Source organism: Leptonychotes weddellii, chromosome 1 (assembly GCF_054177405.1).
Source record: "Leptonychotes weddellii isolate Sample4059 chromosome 1, ASM5417740v2, whole genome shotgun sequence".
Taxonomy (NCBI): Eukaryota; Metazoa; Chordata; class Mammalia; order Carnivora; family Phocidae; genus Leptonychotes; species Leptonychotes weddellii.
Genome location: NC_138369.1, coordinates 109,631,298 through 109,647,987, shown reverse-complemented (window position 1 = coordinate 109,647,987; position 16,690 = coordinate 109,631,298). Strand labels below are relative to the sequence as shown.

General features: G+C 38.9%; 1 pseudogene; it reads right to left on the bottom strand.

Annotated features, from left to right (window-relative positions):
• Positions 1–3,763: 3,763 nt before the first annotated feature.
• The window catches only part of LOC102747475 (calcineurin B homologous protein 3 pseudogene), a 57,461-nt pseudogene continuing 44,534 nt past the window's right edge, over positions 3,764–16,690 (bottom strand).

The following is a 16,690-nucleotide window of genomic DNA, read 5'->3' as shown; positions in this document are numbered from 1 at the left end:
GGAGTGGAGAAGAGCAGAAAACACCCACCAGCAGGGGTGGGCGAAACGGGCAATTTACAAACTGCCAGGGCGAGAGAGGGTGAGCGGAGGGGGAAGGGGGCTGACGGGAGAGAAGGTAAAAATAAGGGCAAGTTTCCACCTCTCCCCAAAGGTCGAGTCTGAAAACGCGTCCCCTGAACAGGGAGTTAAACAGGGACTGGTCATGGTGTAAAGGGTGGATCTAAAAAGGAATTTAGTGTCGTGTAGTTTTTCCTACACTAGACTCAGCTCCATCTCGCTCAACTCTGGTAAAGGACCCTCCAAGTAAAATGAATTGGCTTAATGCAAAAACGGAAGCTGAATTTCCTCCACCGTGGACTCCTCCTGAGGTATTGGTTTGTTTTTAAATGAAAATAAGCGTTTGGGAGGTTCCATGAACCCCAGTGCTAAAGAAACCACCCAGTTCATTAAAGTTCATTATTTTTTATTGCTTTTATTTTCGTCAGAGGATAGAGGTGAAGGGTTGGCACCATGAGATACTTAAAACAGCTATCTAGGTAGCATTATTTTTCAAAAAGACAAAATGGGTTTCCTAAAACAGCTAAAGGGGGTCTGGGAAACTCAGTTACTCGGCTGGGAAAAAGAGAGAGAGAGAAGCATTTAAACTCTACCAGACGATTAAACCTTCAGCACCCCACCCCACCCCCCCACCCCAACCCCTCGGAACTGGAAAGGGGTTAAGCGTATAGAAGAAAGTGAGCAGGGCATGGTTGGTGGAAGGTGGGGAAAAGGAGGGAGAGGCCGGGAGTAGGAAGTTCTCGGCAATCTCCGGGATTAAGATAAACGCCGGAGGTCGGCGGACGCAGAAAGCTCCCTTACCTTTCTCTCTAAGCCCCGTTTGCACCTGATCTGCAACCATAAATAGTTCGTGATGCTTAGTGTGCAGCCAATCGATGGCCGAATGTTAAACAATCCTTCACGCTCCTTCCCCTTTTTAAAAAACAGGCTCAAAAGAATGTTAATACTGTTCTCGTTATCCATCGGCTCCAAAACATTCCGCTTTGTCGGGAAGAGAGACGAAAACCAAGCGCTTGGGCACGCATATATGTATTTACATATTATGCGGTCAGTATATAAACATATATACGTTTTCTGCATATAAATCCAAAAAGAAAAGCACCACAGATGCCTCTGAAGAGGGAGGGGACGGGGAAGAGAAAAACTTGGCAAGCCAAATACATCCAAAGATTTCTTATCAGGAGCCACCTGCTTCAATATGCAGAATTCCCGAGAAGATTTAGAGGGAGAAGAAAAAAAATTAATAAAATACCCAAAACACACACTTGCAACTGAAGACGCCTAAGACGCGTGGAAATGGAGAGGATGAGACGATCTCCTGAGGGTACAGATTCGCCAGCTAAGTGAGCAATCGCCTCCAAAAATCACAGGCGGGGAGGTGGCTGCAAATCGTCCCCTGCTCCGGTCCCCGCCGCCGCCGCCGCCGCCGCTGCTACCTGTAGACACGCGCACACACACGCACACACACGCGCACACACACAGCACAACCCTCTCTCCTTCTCCCCCCTCTCTCCTTGGTGTTGCCGGGAGCAGGAGTCTGAATTAAGCTAGACCCATCTTTCAGACCCCGTCCTGCCCCCTCAGAGCCAGGACTCCCTCCCCCGCCACCCCTTCCTCTCCCGGTTTATTGCTCAGCATCCCCTCCCCTGTGCGACCCCTCCCTCCCCCTGGCCCAAGCCGCGATCGCAGTGGGGTGGGCTTTCGGGGGTGCGGGTTCGGCTGTGGCAAATGTGATGCTGGTGGTGGTCCCTCCCTTTACAAGTTCCGCCCTACTCTCTTCCTCCTCCCGCCGCGGCCAAGCCTCCTCCGCCCGCAGCGCCGAAGGCAGCAGGAGGGGTTAAGGGCTCCGGGCGTCACGTGTGACGTTCACCAAACCACTCGGAGGAGCGTGTGAGTGAACAGCCCAGCCCGGCCGCCGAACCGCGAGGCCGCGGACGCGATGAGTTTCTCTGTTCTCAGCGTCATTATGCTCCCCTTGCAGGCGTTTTCGTCTTGGTAACTGAGAGCGCAGAGTTAGAGGCAAGAGCCTTCTAGCCTGCCTCTTCAGTTTTTGTTCCTTGGTAGGTATGTTGCTACCAAACTCCCACCAGCTAGAGGCAGAGTAAGCTCCGAATCGTGGCGTCTGTTGTAGCCCCCGTTTGTGGGAATAGTGTAGATGAAATGCCACTGCCTTTGGCCTCTTGCCCCTGGCTGTTCCCACATCTTCTGCCACTGGATAGGGGATTTTTTTCTTTTTTAATTCATCATAGCTTATCAGTGTTGGCTTTTGTGACGGGTGTGACTCACTATACCACATTGTTTATACCTACCCACCTCCGATCAGCTGCTACGTGTGAATTTCTAAATGCAAGTGAGTTGGGGGGCAGGGCCCTGACAACAGAAACATTAAAGTAATCGATTGCAACGTGTAATAATAGAAACAAAAAATCCACCAGTGGGAAATCGCTAGAAGAAATCAGTGACGCTTAGTCTAGAAGAGTCGTTTTTTTCTTACGGCATGAACTCTTGCCTCATATTTCTTAATATCATGTATGTTTTAATCTGTGAAGTTTAGGTAAAAGAAAGGAAGTTTAAAATAACCCACACGTAGAATGCGGTTGCCCAGAAGTATCACTCATTAATTAACTAATAACACTAAATAAGAAACCTAAGATTCCAGCATATGTGATCAGATTTTTAAAAATAATCTTCCCTATGACATATCATTTTTTCTTAGAAGGAACTTAGTACCACATTTTTCTGACAGTTTAAGAATTCAGTCCATCTTGTCATTTTTTTCCTTTTTTAAAGTAACCTTTAGGTGATGTGTTGACAAATAGTAGATTTCAGTATTGCTCCTAGGAAAGTGAAATTTCATTCAACTAAAACATGCATCTGATTCTTGGTGAAAGATCTACCATATCCAAGTTTGTCTAAATCCTAAATCCTATGAAAGTTCTCTGAAATTTCTAAAATTCACTAGAATTTTCTAGGAAAAATGAAAAATGAGGGTCTATTCCAACATCAATAAAAGTACCTAATTGAATCCTTTCAACTTTCATGAGACTATACAATTGAGGTAGCCTGATACAGGGCATCATTATAAAAACTGCAGAATCAAACTTTTTAAAAAGAAATAAAGATAACGTGATAAAGCTGTTTATTATAATTTACAGATATAAAGTTTTGTATACTTTCTTATATCCCAAGGCTCTGGGAATCACTTTCTAAATGCATCAGTTGAGGTTACCATCAGAACCCTAAAGGTAATAATGACTGAATGTTTTTCATTTCTAATATTTGGTATTTATAGTATGAGATTAATTTTAAATAGGTTTTTCAGTATTCTTTTCACAGCTACACTTTTCAACTGGGCACTATTATCTCATTTTTATGAGTTAGTCTTACAAAAAACCTAAGAATTTTAATAAAATAGAACTGCCTTACAAATAGCATTTACCACAATCTGTAAATACAGGCAAATGAGCCACACTCCTCTTGCCCATTTTTCCCACTTTCCCAATCAAACCCCCTGAGGGAAATAAATCCATCCTATACCATTTGATGCCAAAAGCAATGAAAGCAAGAAGTTTTGTTTTTTATGTTTTTCTTTTTTTGTTGGTACGCAGTTAAGAGCTGGGACTCTGGAATCAAATTGCCTGAGTTTGAATCCTGGATCTTCACTGACTTTCTTATTGCCTGGTTTGTGTTACTTACAAACTTTTTTTTTTTTTTAACAAACCAACCATTTTCTTTTTTTATTAGAGATAAAAACAGCGAAGTTCCACGTACCACACCTTAGGGAAAACGAGACAGCGGAGGACTGGGGACTATTTACAAGAGCCATGGCCGAAGGACACCTGCGGCCTCGGGCCCCGCGGGAGGCTGCGGGCACAGCACGGCTTCGGGGGGGCAAGTGGGTCAGTGGCAGAGGGCGATGGTTTCCATGTTAAGGAAGCGCACGTGCATCTTGGTCTCGATGTCTATCCCCTGCCAGATCTTCAGGAAGTCGTCGAAGGTGATCCCCTCATACACCTGGTCAGGCTCCATCTGCCCCCCACACACACTGGCCGCCTCCATCATGGCCCCGTCAGCGATAGAGCGGGCTGACTCCTCCATGTGCGGGTTTCCGGAGAGCAGCTCCTCCACCACATTTCGATATTCTTCCAGGGTGATGCGGTCGTCGCTGTCCGAGTCATACATGTGGAACAGAAATCTCAACTTCTCTTTCCGGCACAGCTGCACCTGCTCCTCGTCCATGGTGGTGTCTATAGGCCGGAAGTAGGACATGATGGTCAGGAAATCCTCAAAGTTGATCTCATCAGCCAGGCCGCGGGACCCCTTGCGCAGGTTCCTGTTGTCGAAGAAGGCACGGATGATTTTGGATCGGATTGGGTTGAGCTCCAGGTCAGGGAAGTTGTTGAAGTTCTCCTTGCGAATGGTGGGCTGGTCTCCACTTAGCTGCTTAAACCTCCGGTGGAGCTGCTCGATCTGGTCTGAGGAGAAGCCGGTCTAATCTCCCTAAACCTCAAATTCTGCCTCTGCAAAATGGAGATAATAACAGTACCTGCTCTGTAGGAATGTTGTGAGGATTATCCAAAATAATGCATGTAAAGCGCTTGGCACATGAGGAAGTAATTTTTCAGTGTTCACTCTATTTTTGGTATCTATGTGATGTCTTTTCCTCTTCTGATTCAAACACGAGTATTTGTAGTGTTATTTGGGCTCGTTAAAAACTGATTATGAAAACCAGTATTTGTAGTGATATTTGGGCTTAGCGTTAAAAACTGATTATGAAATTTGGTTGCACACTTAGCATGGAAGCCATTAGTGATCACAGAGTAAATGCTAGACCCTCCCTGCCTTCTCTTTTTCTTATGGTCCTGTATCTGTGTTCTATTAACTAATTTTAGTATAGGGGATCATACTAAATGTGAATAATGAGATAGAAAACATTAAATACATGAATAGGGAATGAAGGCATCAATAAAACGTAAGAAATTGAATTCAATTCACATTGCCAATCATGTGATCTTCTAGGTTGTGACATTAACTGTGCTCAAGGTTGCTGCCTTAAACTGGTCAGATACTGTTTGGAATGAATACTGGAACCCTCTGTAAGGTCAAATACAAATAAAAACCTTGTGAAATTTGCCCAAATGCGTCTGCTTATTTGTAGACTGGGAAGGAGATCTTAATATAACACATAACATATTAGCATTTTCTGAAAATATTGGCTCAAAAGAGCCAATGTATTGAGTAGGTGTGGGGTAAAATATCACTAGAGGAGTAGTGAAATCAGCTTTTTAAGTATATTTTTATGACCTAACTGTTATGATGGTAAAACTTTCTTTTCCGGAAATAAAAATGAAAATATTGGAAAAGGTAGTTAGGTTTGAAGGCATATATTATAGTGTATTTTCAGATACCTCAGTGCAGTAATATATAGACTCAGTTTGCTTTCAGTCCAGGAAGTCATTAAGTGGGAAGATCTTTTCCCCCAGCAATTGTATATATAAAGAAAATTAAATGGCATGTTCTCCTAAAGTTTAAAAAAAAAAGGGGGCACCTGGGTGGCTCAGTCGGTTAAGCAGCTGCTTTCGGCTCAGGTCATGATCCCAGGCTCCTGGGATCGAGCCCCACATTGGGCTCCCTGCTCAGTGGGGAGTCTGCTTCTCCCTCTCCCTCTGCCTGCCTCTCTGCCTACTTGTGCTCTCTCTCTATCTCTCTGTCAAATAAATAAATAAAATCTTAAAAAAAAAAAAAAAAAAGCAAGAGTATTACTCATTCTTTGGAAAATCCCAAAGACTCATAGCAGGAGATTAGCACTTTTTTTTTTCTCTTCCAAAGATCTTCAGAAGGGAAAGTATTAATAAAATATCATGCTTGCATGAAATTTTACTGCAACTTCCCTCATAAATCATATGTATTTTACTTAAAATGGGTTAAAAGTAAATCATGTACTGAGAAAGATTTTATAGGGCAGTAGAAGTTCATATTTCAGCTCTGAAAGAAAAAATAGAGCTGAATAATCTATCAGTTTATGGCATTTGCCAAATATACCACCTGCACACCTTCCTGGCAGTTTTTTGTTATAACCTAGACAAAAGATATAGATGTTATTAATATAGGAAAGACAGATCCTAACTTCTAGGAGTACCAGCATAGTCTGGTTGTATATAGTATCTATGTGGCCACATCCATCTGGTCTCCAGCTCCAGTCTGTCCACAAACCACCTCTCCATCCCGTGCAGTTTGTACAGCATGGCCAAATTCATCTTTTTTTTAATCTAGCCTTTAGCAAGTCAAACCATTTTTTTTAAATCCTTAACAAATCTATAATTCTTATCATGTGAAATACAAACTTCTTACCCCCAAATCCAAAGTTAACATACTCCCAATTCCATACATCTTTATTCAGCTTTCTCTCCCATCACTTCTCTACCTAATCTTTATATTTCCCCTAAAAGATATATATAACTCACTGGTCTCCAAGCTCAGTTCTCAAGATTTCTTCTCTTGGGCTATCCAAATCACCATCCCTACCTACTGAAAACTATCAAAAATACTACCTCAAAGATATTCTCAGCCAGAAATTATTTTCCCTTACTCTAAATATAAGTAATGTGTACCTCCCATAATGCAATTGCACAGTCTATTCCAGATCTTTTGTTTCTCCTATCTTGTTTACAGGGTACCAAACAATCTCTCACTCCAGGACCTTTGCACTTACCATTCCCTCTGCCCTGGACTCTCTCTTCCTCCTGATGGCTATATGACTCCCTCTTTCCTATAGATCTCTGTTCAGATGTCACTCTCAAAAGATGACTTTGCTGACTATTATCGAAGATAGCATTCTCCTCCTCATTCACTCTGTCTCCTTAACTTCTTATATTTGCTTCAGTGTACTTATTATAACCAAATTATATCTATTTGTTTGTTATTTGCTTCTCCACACCAGAAAGTAAATGTCATGAAATCGGAGACAGTCTCTTTTGTTTACTGCTCTGTGCCAAACACCTAGAAGTATGCCTGATGCATTATTGTGCTCTAGACATAGTTAAATGAATAAATGAATGAATGTGGTCAATTTGATTCAGTAATACCAATTTTGGAGGCATGATTACTATATCTAACTTCAGCCAACAATTGAACATAAAGACTTAAGAATTTGCTCAGATGTTCTTGAAAGACATTTCTTAAAAATATATGTCTTACTTAAAATACATTAAAGCTATAATTACAGGACACAGGCCTCACTTTTTTGAGATAATGTTTAGAATGGGCATATATTAGCCCCAAATGTGTTCATAAAGCAATGATACTACACCATACTTCCAAAAATACACTGTTCATTTAAGAGCCAATGGTACTTTATTATGTATGACTTAGATTCTACATTTGTTCATTTCCCAGATTTAAACCATTTTAAACTCTGTATGTAAGTAATGTTCTTTTTCAAAGGTTCTAAAACTCTCTTTTTTTGTAATTATCTAAAAATTTGAAATTTATAGGAGCAGTTATAAAAACCTAAAATGACATTTATAATAAACTATGTATTTAGTTCTTAAATAAGTCAAGATTGCTTTGTATTATTGAGTAAATGAATTTTCACTCACCCATCCTTTGAGTGCCTCTCTGTACCTACTATCTTATTATTGAAAGATTAAAAGAATTATAGACATGGTCCTTCTCCACCTGTACAGTATCTCTGAGGTAGGGTCATGTTTAAACAATATGGTGACTTTGTGTACAATATAAAAAGGCTTTCCAGAGAAGGACATTCCAAGCAGAGGAACAACATGTATAAAGGCATGAGCTCACTTGGGTGCAAATATATTATTAAAGGCAAGCATCTCTATTTAGCTGGAGCATGGGAGGTTTATAGGGGAGTAACAAGAAATGAGCTTGCTTGTGTGTAAGCAGGGTCAGATAATGAGGGGACTTGTGTTTCAGGCAACGAAGTTTGGATCTGACACTTAGGAAGGACCAGCGGTGTGTGATCACATTTGCCATTTAGAAAAGTCTGTCTATAGCAGCATGGGTAGTGGATTGGAAAGCAGAGGTAAAACCAAAGGCAGGGAAGCCAGTTACAAAATTATTGCAATAATACACAAAAGAGATGCGGGTGTCTCAACTATGTAGCAACAACAACAAAAACAACAAAGAGAAATTAAGAGTAGTGCATTCATACAAGAAAAACTTAGAAACTGACTGGCTGTGGAATGTGAGAGAAAGTTTAAAACTTTTTTTTTTATTATTTTTAAGCTGGAGCGACTAGGTTAATGATACTGTCAATTATATCAACTTTATGAAATAGGGATTTTTTTTCATATATTTATTTCAAGATGGAAAACCTAAAACTCAGTGTAAAATTACTAGATCCAAGGCCAAACAGTTTAAACTTGAAGCTTTGTCTTCTGATTCCAAATCCAATTAACTTACCACTATTACACACTATCCTCCTGAACTTAAAAGAATGAACAGGTATGAAAATATGGCTTTCAAATATTCAAGTTTGTATTTAATATGAGTTCAGGAAAAAACTGTTTGAGCTGGAGATTACTGGTAAATGTCTGAAATTTAGGTATTCTGTATTGTTAATTAAAAAAGAAGTTAGTATGTTTGATGTCAAGAACTGTGTAAAACTTCAATAAACATACAGGGGAGAGGGAAAAAATGAGAGAGGGAGAGAAACAATCCAAGCTACAGCAAGAAAAACTCAATCGAGGATTGAATTCTACTTAGTCTTATAGGATCAATTTGACTTAAATATGTGGAGGAAAGGATAAAGAGCTTACAGCTTGAATAAATTCATCTTCTAGATAAACACTGGTGTTTTTATTTAAATATGAAGGATTGGCTTCTAGAAATGGCCGAATAAAATCCTATAACACCAGCCTCCCTGAAGACAACAACTATAAAATCAAAGATTTCCATAAACTCTGGACATAACACAAAAAAGCAACTACAGAAAGGCACTTTAAAGCAAACAGAAGCATGCAGATTCTTTGAGGGACTCCACACACAGAGAAGAGAAGTTGTGCAAAGAGAGTTCTCATTTTTGCAGATATTAGCCCAGGGCCAGGAGGAATCAGTGTGGTGGGAAAACCAGTGATCCTTTGCTTTGGGGAATCTGAAGACTAAATCCAGGGGAAACTGAAAAAGAGGAAAATCTCAGGGAAGATAAAATAGACATACAGGAGATGCTCACATCTTTGGTTGACCCCTAAACCACAACCGTGTGGAACAGATTCATGGTAGCTCAGTTAAAGAACTTATTTGAATTAGTATTGAAGTCATTGCCCAAACCAGAGAGTTACCTGCTAAAATAAAAGAAATAATACTCTTTGGAAGAAAAACAATAGAACTCAGAGTTCTCATAACTTAATATTCATAACATTCAAGATGTAATCCAAAATTATCCGACATACAAAAATTCAGGAAAATAGACTGTGCTCTTAAGAAAAAAGAAAACCAGCTGAGACCAAACCCCAGGTTATTTAAACGTTGGAATGAGCCAACCAAGATTTTAAACAGCCATTATCATGATCCTTTATGAAGTAAAAGAATATATACTTGCAGTAAATTAAAAAAATAGGAAATTTAAACAGAGAAATATACATGATAAAAAGAATGAAAAGGACATTCTAGAACTGAAAAATACTATGTATGAAAAAGAATTCCGGGGTGCCTAGTTGGCTCATTCAGTTAAGCATCTGCCTTCACCTCAGGTCATGATTCCAGGGTCCTAGGACTGAGCCCCACATAGGGCTCCCTGCTCAGCAGAGAGCCTGCTTCTCCCTCTCCCTCTGCTGCTCTCCCTGCTTGTGCTCTCTCTCCCTCTCTGTCAAATAAATAAATAAAATATTTTTTTAAAAAATTCACTGGTTGAGCTTAAGAATGAAATGATGGATATGACTAAAGAAAGAGTCAGGGAACTTAAAGATAGAACAATAGACATCATCCAAAGAAAATAACAGAGAAAATTGAAAGAAAATAAACAGATAGTATAAAGCAATCGCAAAAGGAGAGCAACAGAATGGGGCCAAAAAATATTTAAGTAATAAATGGTAGCTGGAATTTCATGTATTGCCAGTGATATGCAAAATTGTGCATCCACTTTGGAAAACAGTTCAGATTGTTAAATGATAAACATATACTTACCACAGGCACCAGCAATGCTTCTCCTAAGCATTTACCACAACAAATGAATGCTTAGGTCTACACAAAGATGTGCATGCAAATTTTCATAGCAACATTTTTTCATAATGACCTCAAACTGGAAACACACTAAATGTTCATTAACTGGTGAATGGATGAACAAACTGTGTTACATCCATATTTTGGGATACCACACAGCAACAAAAAAGACTACAGTATTAAAAAACACACTACCGGGCACCTGGGTGGCTCAATTGATGGAGTGGCCGACGCTTGATTTTGGCTCAGGTCATAATTTCAAGGTCCTGGGATCAAGCCCTGAGTCTGTCTCCACGCTCCATGGGGAGTCTACTTGAGGATTCTCTCTCTCTCCCTCTCCCACTGCCTCTCCCCCCAGAGCACACACACCCTCAAACTCTCACTCGCTCTCTCAAATAAATAAATCTTAAAAAAAAAAAACACACAATACAAAAATAAAAAAACATTATGCTAAGTGAAAGAAGTCCAACACAAAAGACTGCTTGCTTTATGATTTTACTGATAAGAAATCCTAGAAAAGGCAAAACTATAGTAATAGAATGAAGATCAGTGTTCGCCTAGGGCAAGGTTGGGTAACTAACAATGACAAAAGGTCACAAGGGAGCTTCTGAGACTAGTGGGAATGTTCTATATCTTGATTGTAGTTGTGGCTCTAAGCCTGTATACAATTGCCAAAATTCTTCAAACTCTACTCTTAAAATGGAGGAAATGTTTTATATGTAAATTATACCCTAATAGAGCTAAGTAAAAATAAATGGTATGTAGTTGAAAAGCTAATGTGAAATCATATGGAAGATTTTGCAAATGAAGCAAAGGAACTTGCACTTAATAGAGTTGGCAGTAGGAAAAAAAAATGTAAACTTCTTATTTATTAAAAAAATTTCATGCTTTAGAAAGATTAATCTAACAGCAAATACATGATAGACTAGAAGAGGAAATGATATAGGCTAAGAAATCTTTCTGGGTCATCAGGTCAAATCTTACATGGTGGCAATTGGAATGGAAAAGTAAGGATACATCTGAAATATTTCAAAGGAAGAAACTAATTATTTGGGATATTAGTCCCTAATAAAAGAAAAAAATAAAAATGCTGCACATGAATGTAAAAATAAGATATGAAAGCATTTACCCAGAATACTTTATCAGTGTTTACCTGTTGAGACAGAATGAGAAATTACACATTTTATTTTCCATACCATATAGCTACCCCACATTGAACAATTTATTTCTGTCAGTCTTCATTTATTATCTTTCTTAATCCTCACAACTAAATTATGATGTGGGTTTACTAACCTCATTTTATAGATGAGGAAACTGAAGCCCATGTTTAAGTGAATTGTTCAAGATCATACAACTAAAACACAGTAAAGCCAGATTCAAACTAAAGTCTGGCACAAAGCCCTTTTTTTTTTTTTAGCCTTAGACTCTATTGAGAGAGTAAATTCTTAGTATCATCATACATTGTAATGAAATCAAGAAAAAAGCAAACTGAGAAAGGACTGCTAAATCTAGCAACATTTTTGCAGGAATAGGTTTGAGTAGAGAAAAAGGGGAAGACCTCTGGAGTTAAGAAGACTAATCAAAGAATGGATAAATAGAAAGTGGATATAACTTTAATTACCTAATACTTTTATCAAGACCTTTAGTGTGGGCGCCTGGGTGGCTCAGTTGGTTGAGCGACTGCCTTCGGCTCGGGTCATGATCCTGGAGTCCAGGGATCGAGTCCCGCATCGGGCTCCCTGCTCGGCGGGGAGTCTGCTTCTCCCTGTGACCTTCCCCCCTCTCATGTGCTCTCTCTCTCTCACTCTCTCAAATAAATGAATAAATAAAATCTTTAAAAAAAAAAAAAAGACCTTCAGTGTTCTTCCATCTTTATAGTAAAAATACTGACTACCTTTCAACATGTTTATGTTTATAAACATAAACATATAAACTCTGTTTATAATACAACTGACAGAAACTCAACTCAAGCCCAATTAAGTAAAACAAGCAAATTCCTGAAAAGCAAAAACATAATTTATTGGGTTATGTAACTGAGAAGTTTAGGCTGTACGGAGCTTTCACCATGACTGTATTTAGAGGCTTAACTGAGGTCATGAAGTTTTTCTCTTACCTTTTCTTCATTCTTTGGTTTGCCTCAGTTTTATTTTCAGGCAGCCCCTCTTCACTCTTGGGACAAGATGCAACTCCAAATATGCCCTTTCAACCTGACATCTTCAGGGAAAATTACTTTGTTAACTCCAGAAAGAAATCTTATGAAGGACTTCAAGCGGTTTTGCTTGGATGATTCATTCCTTTCTGTCACGGGCAATGGAGCTAATTTGCTTCATCAAACCCAGGACATATGATTTACCTCTACACCAGGTAAGGGAGCCCACCAAGATATACACATACAGTAGAGGCTGATGTAGGAAGAGCCTAGGATGGTTACTGGAGGAAGAAAGGTGAAAAACCTTTCTGGGCAAACCTACACTGTAGGCATAATGATAGTTTGCCACACGCTACTCTAATTTTTTTCTCCCGTTTGGTCCTTTCCAGTTTCCTTCTATCTAGCAAAAGTGGATTAGATATTGCAAAACCACATCTCATGCTTCCCAGTCTGAGTCTCTGTTCAGTTTGTTTATGCTACTTTGAGTTCTTCCCCTAAACCTGCCTGATTAAAGTCTAGAAACTAATGCATTGCATATATTAGGTGCTTAATGAATGTTCATTGTAGGGAATTGCCTAAGTAATTCATTAGACATTCAGGAGACAAGAAGACACACAGGGCAGAGAGTCACTAACCTCAAAGAGCTTTTGATTAGAAGGTTAGAGAAAACACTATACAAATAACCAAAGTATGAAACAAAACAATGCACTGAATACAAAGAGTAAAGGGAATTCAGAGAGCGAAAGGATGAAGCACTTCTGAGAGAAGGGGGAAATAGATTTCAGAAAAGGTTGTGCTTAAATGAAAGTACTTGATTTAGCTCTTAAAAGTGACTGAAATTCAGTGCATATTTGTTTTAAATTGAATAGATGAACAAATAAACGAGCTGATGTAAATGAAGAAACAGATAAAGCATATAAATTTTAGATCATCTATAAAAAAAGAAAGATTAGGCTTGAATTCTAAAAGGTAGAGGAGTCAAGAAATGATTCTTTCTTTCTTTTTTCCTTCCTTCCTTCCTTCCTTCTTTCCTTCCTTCCTTCCTTCCTTCCTTCCTTCCTTCCTTCCTTCCTTCCTTCCTTCCTTCCTTAATTTAGCAGGGAATTGAATATGTTTGAAGAAGAGAAATATGAAGTAGGATGTATTAAATTCATTAAGAAAAAATTGGTTAGATGTAAAATTTGGGTCTAGAAAAGTCAAGGAGACTGAGATACAGAAAATAAGTGGAGTTTTAAAGGCATATCTTTTAAGAAAAAAATAATCTTAAATAGACTTAGGAAACCAAAACGAAACAAGAGATTTTATAGGAAAATACCTTTCTTTAAATGATAGGCTTAAACTTAAAGTGGCAAACATTAGTTCAGAGTGGATTTTCCTGTTTATAATGGATTACTGTGTTTTGTTTTAAATCTGTTCAATTGTAATTTATGGACTACATTAAAGTAACAAAATACTTCCTCATACAATATCTAGTGTCTATTTCTTAATAATCTACTTCAGCCGAAAGTTTAAAAGTGTTCTCCCAGTCATTTATATATAAATAGAGGTGTTAAGTGTCCCTTGCAGTGTTAGGAAATCAATATAAATATTTAATGTAAAGGAAAAAAGAGATGATTTAAGTATCTTAGGATTCAAGTTGAAGAAAATTGCCCTCTCACATTTCTTTCTCGTTTTCTCTGTTTCAGAGAAATAAAAGTACTATATTTGATACCTAAAATAATAATTACAATTTTTAAATTCAGGAAGCAGATTGCAAACCTGAAGTAGTAGGTTCATATTCATTCTAGTGCTCTCACTATGAAAAATGCATTAGGGGGACTCGATATTTGTAAAGTACTTATGAAAAGGAATCTTTTAGGTGTTACCTTACCATATTCTTAAAGGCTAATATTTCTGTTTATTTATGTAACAGCCACTTAGAGCTAACAAGAACATTTTGATCACTAGGAGGTGCTAGATATTTGCCCCTGAAGGTACCAGGAGGTAATTAATGTAAAGCCTAGAAGGATTCCCTGATAGGAATTTTCTCTTGTAAAGATTGCATGTGGGGGGAGGAACCAGGTAAAATGTAACTCTGAAGTTGTTAGACTTGATGAGTAATGTGCACTGAAGAGTCATTTCATTACTCTGGGTCACACTTCACCTTTGCAGAGGTCAGGGATCTCTTCCCTCCTTCAATTTGCTAAGAATTACAAATATGGCCCTCTCCATCTCTATACATTTCTAATAAAATGCAGTGTATAGAGGGGGAGGGAATGTGGAAACAATGCACGCCCATGAATTATGTTAAGCATTTATTTCTCAGTTCATCTTCTACTCAGCACCTTCAAACACCCTGCCTGGTAGCTAGACTTGATGATTTGCATACTTGTATCCTACAGGTCTGACTTCCTTCCGTTTTCTCCTCCTGGAGCATTCCCTTTCCATGCACTTCCTTCCCTTTATCGTTTCCAACCCAATACTCTCAAGACAAAAAATGTGAAGTGCAGCTCAAATAGCCCCTCTTCTATGAAACCTTCTCCCTCTTCCCCCAAGATGAAAGTAGCATTTTTCTTCTGAACTTCTCTGACATTTTATCTTAATACCCTCATTGCAGGCATCTCTAACAGATTCATAGTGATTTTTATGCGTTTCTCATCTACCCTATTGGAAAAGTGATTTGCAGATTTTTTTTCTTTTTAAAAAAATTGGCTCATGGGTTGTCCTGCACATATAAATACTTCATAAACATTTTTGAATACATAAATGCATGGAAATGAATAATATATAATATAATAAATATATGAAAAATAAATGTGTTAGGACCAGGATGACGGTAGTATATACCAGGGTAGTGGCAAGTGGAAATGGATGTAAGTGGAAAATTGTGAAAGCTATTCAAGAGATAGACTTGATAGGGCATGGAGAGAAGGTGAGAGAGAGGGAGAATTCAATATTATTTCCAGATTTCCTGCTTCAGGAAATGAGCAGCTGATTGTACCATTTACTAAGAGAATTCTGAAAAAAATACAGTATCAGGGGAGGAAAATAATTCAAATTCTAAGTGCCTGTGAAATCCAAGTGAAAAAAAAAAAACAACTAGGGATTTATTATGGATCTGAAGTCCAGGAGACATTGGGGATATATATTTTGGAATTGTCAGCACGTGCATGGTGATTGAAGCTGTGCAGTGACTGGGAGAGATCACTAGGGACAGTTTGTAAACAGGAAAGAGAAGGGGCCTAGAATAGGAGAAAAACAGCATTTTAGAGTCCAGGTGAAATAGGAATCTGGAGACTGAGTGGTGAGTGGCTGAGGGACAGAGAGGTGACAAGCATCAGATCCTGATGAGAGGGACCAAAATGAGGACTAGACGGGGTCCAATTGGGACATTGGTTTCTTCAATGGAAGTGGTTACTGTGGTATATTCAGAGCAGAAACCAGACTGAGGTGTGTTTAACAGTCAGTGAGAGGAGAGAAAATGAAAACAGCAATTATGGAAAATTCATTCAAGAAGTTTGACTGTAAAGAGGAGGATAGAGATAGATTTGTAGCTGAAGAGGGAAATTGGGTCAGAGGAGGGTTTTTGTTTTTATCATTGGAGAGATTATTTTGAAATACTGATGGAAAGAAGCTGGTAGAGAAAGTCAGGTTAATGATAACAGAGAGGAGGAAGATTAATATGGTTTTTAAGGAAGGCAGAAGGGCCTGGAAAGTAAAGCTAAGAGGAAGAATACCACCCTTCTAACAAAGAGAGAAGTGCAGATACAGGTAAACTTGTAGATTTCCTGGGAAGTTGAAAGAGCTTCTGCCTGATGGTTTTTATTTGTTCTGTGATGCAAGATTCAAAGACATCTATAAATTGTGTGTGTAAGTGTGTCTTGTAGAGCTGTACTGAAGGTTACAAAGGACCAAACAATCAATATTTTATTTTATTTTATTTTTTTTAAAGATTTTATTTATTTGACAGAGAGAGACACAGCGAGAGAGGGAACACAAGCAGGGGGAGTGGGAGAGGGAGAAGCAGGCTTCCTGCGGAGCAGGGAGCCCGATGCGGGGCTCGATCCCAGGACCCTGGGATCATGACCTGAGCCGAAGGCAGACGCTTAACGACTGAGCCACCCAGGCGCCCCAAACAATCAATATTTTAAACTGCATAAATATACATATTTAATAGTCATTAAAACTAAAAACTAAACATAATGTTATAAATAGGCATATTAAAATTCCGTGTGTGTGTGTGTGTGTGTGTGTGTGTGTGTGTATGGACTTGACCATTTTATGGATTTAGGTTTGTAAGGCTAGCAGGTAAAGAACCTATTG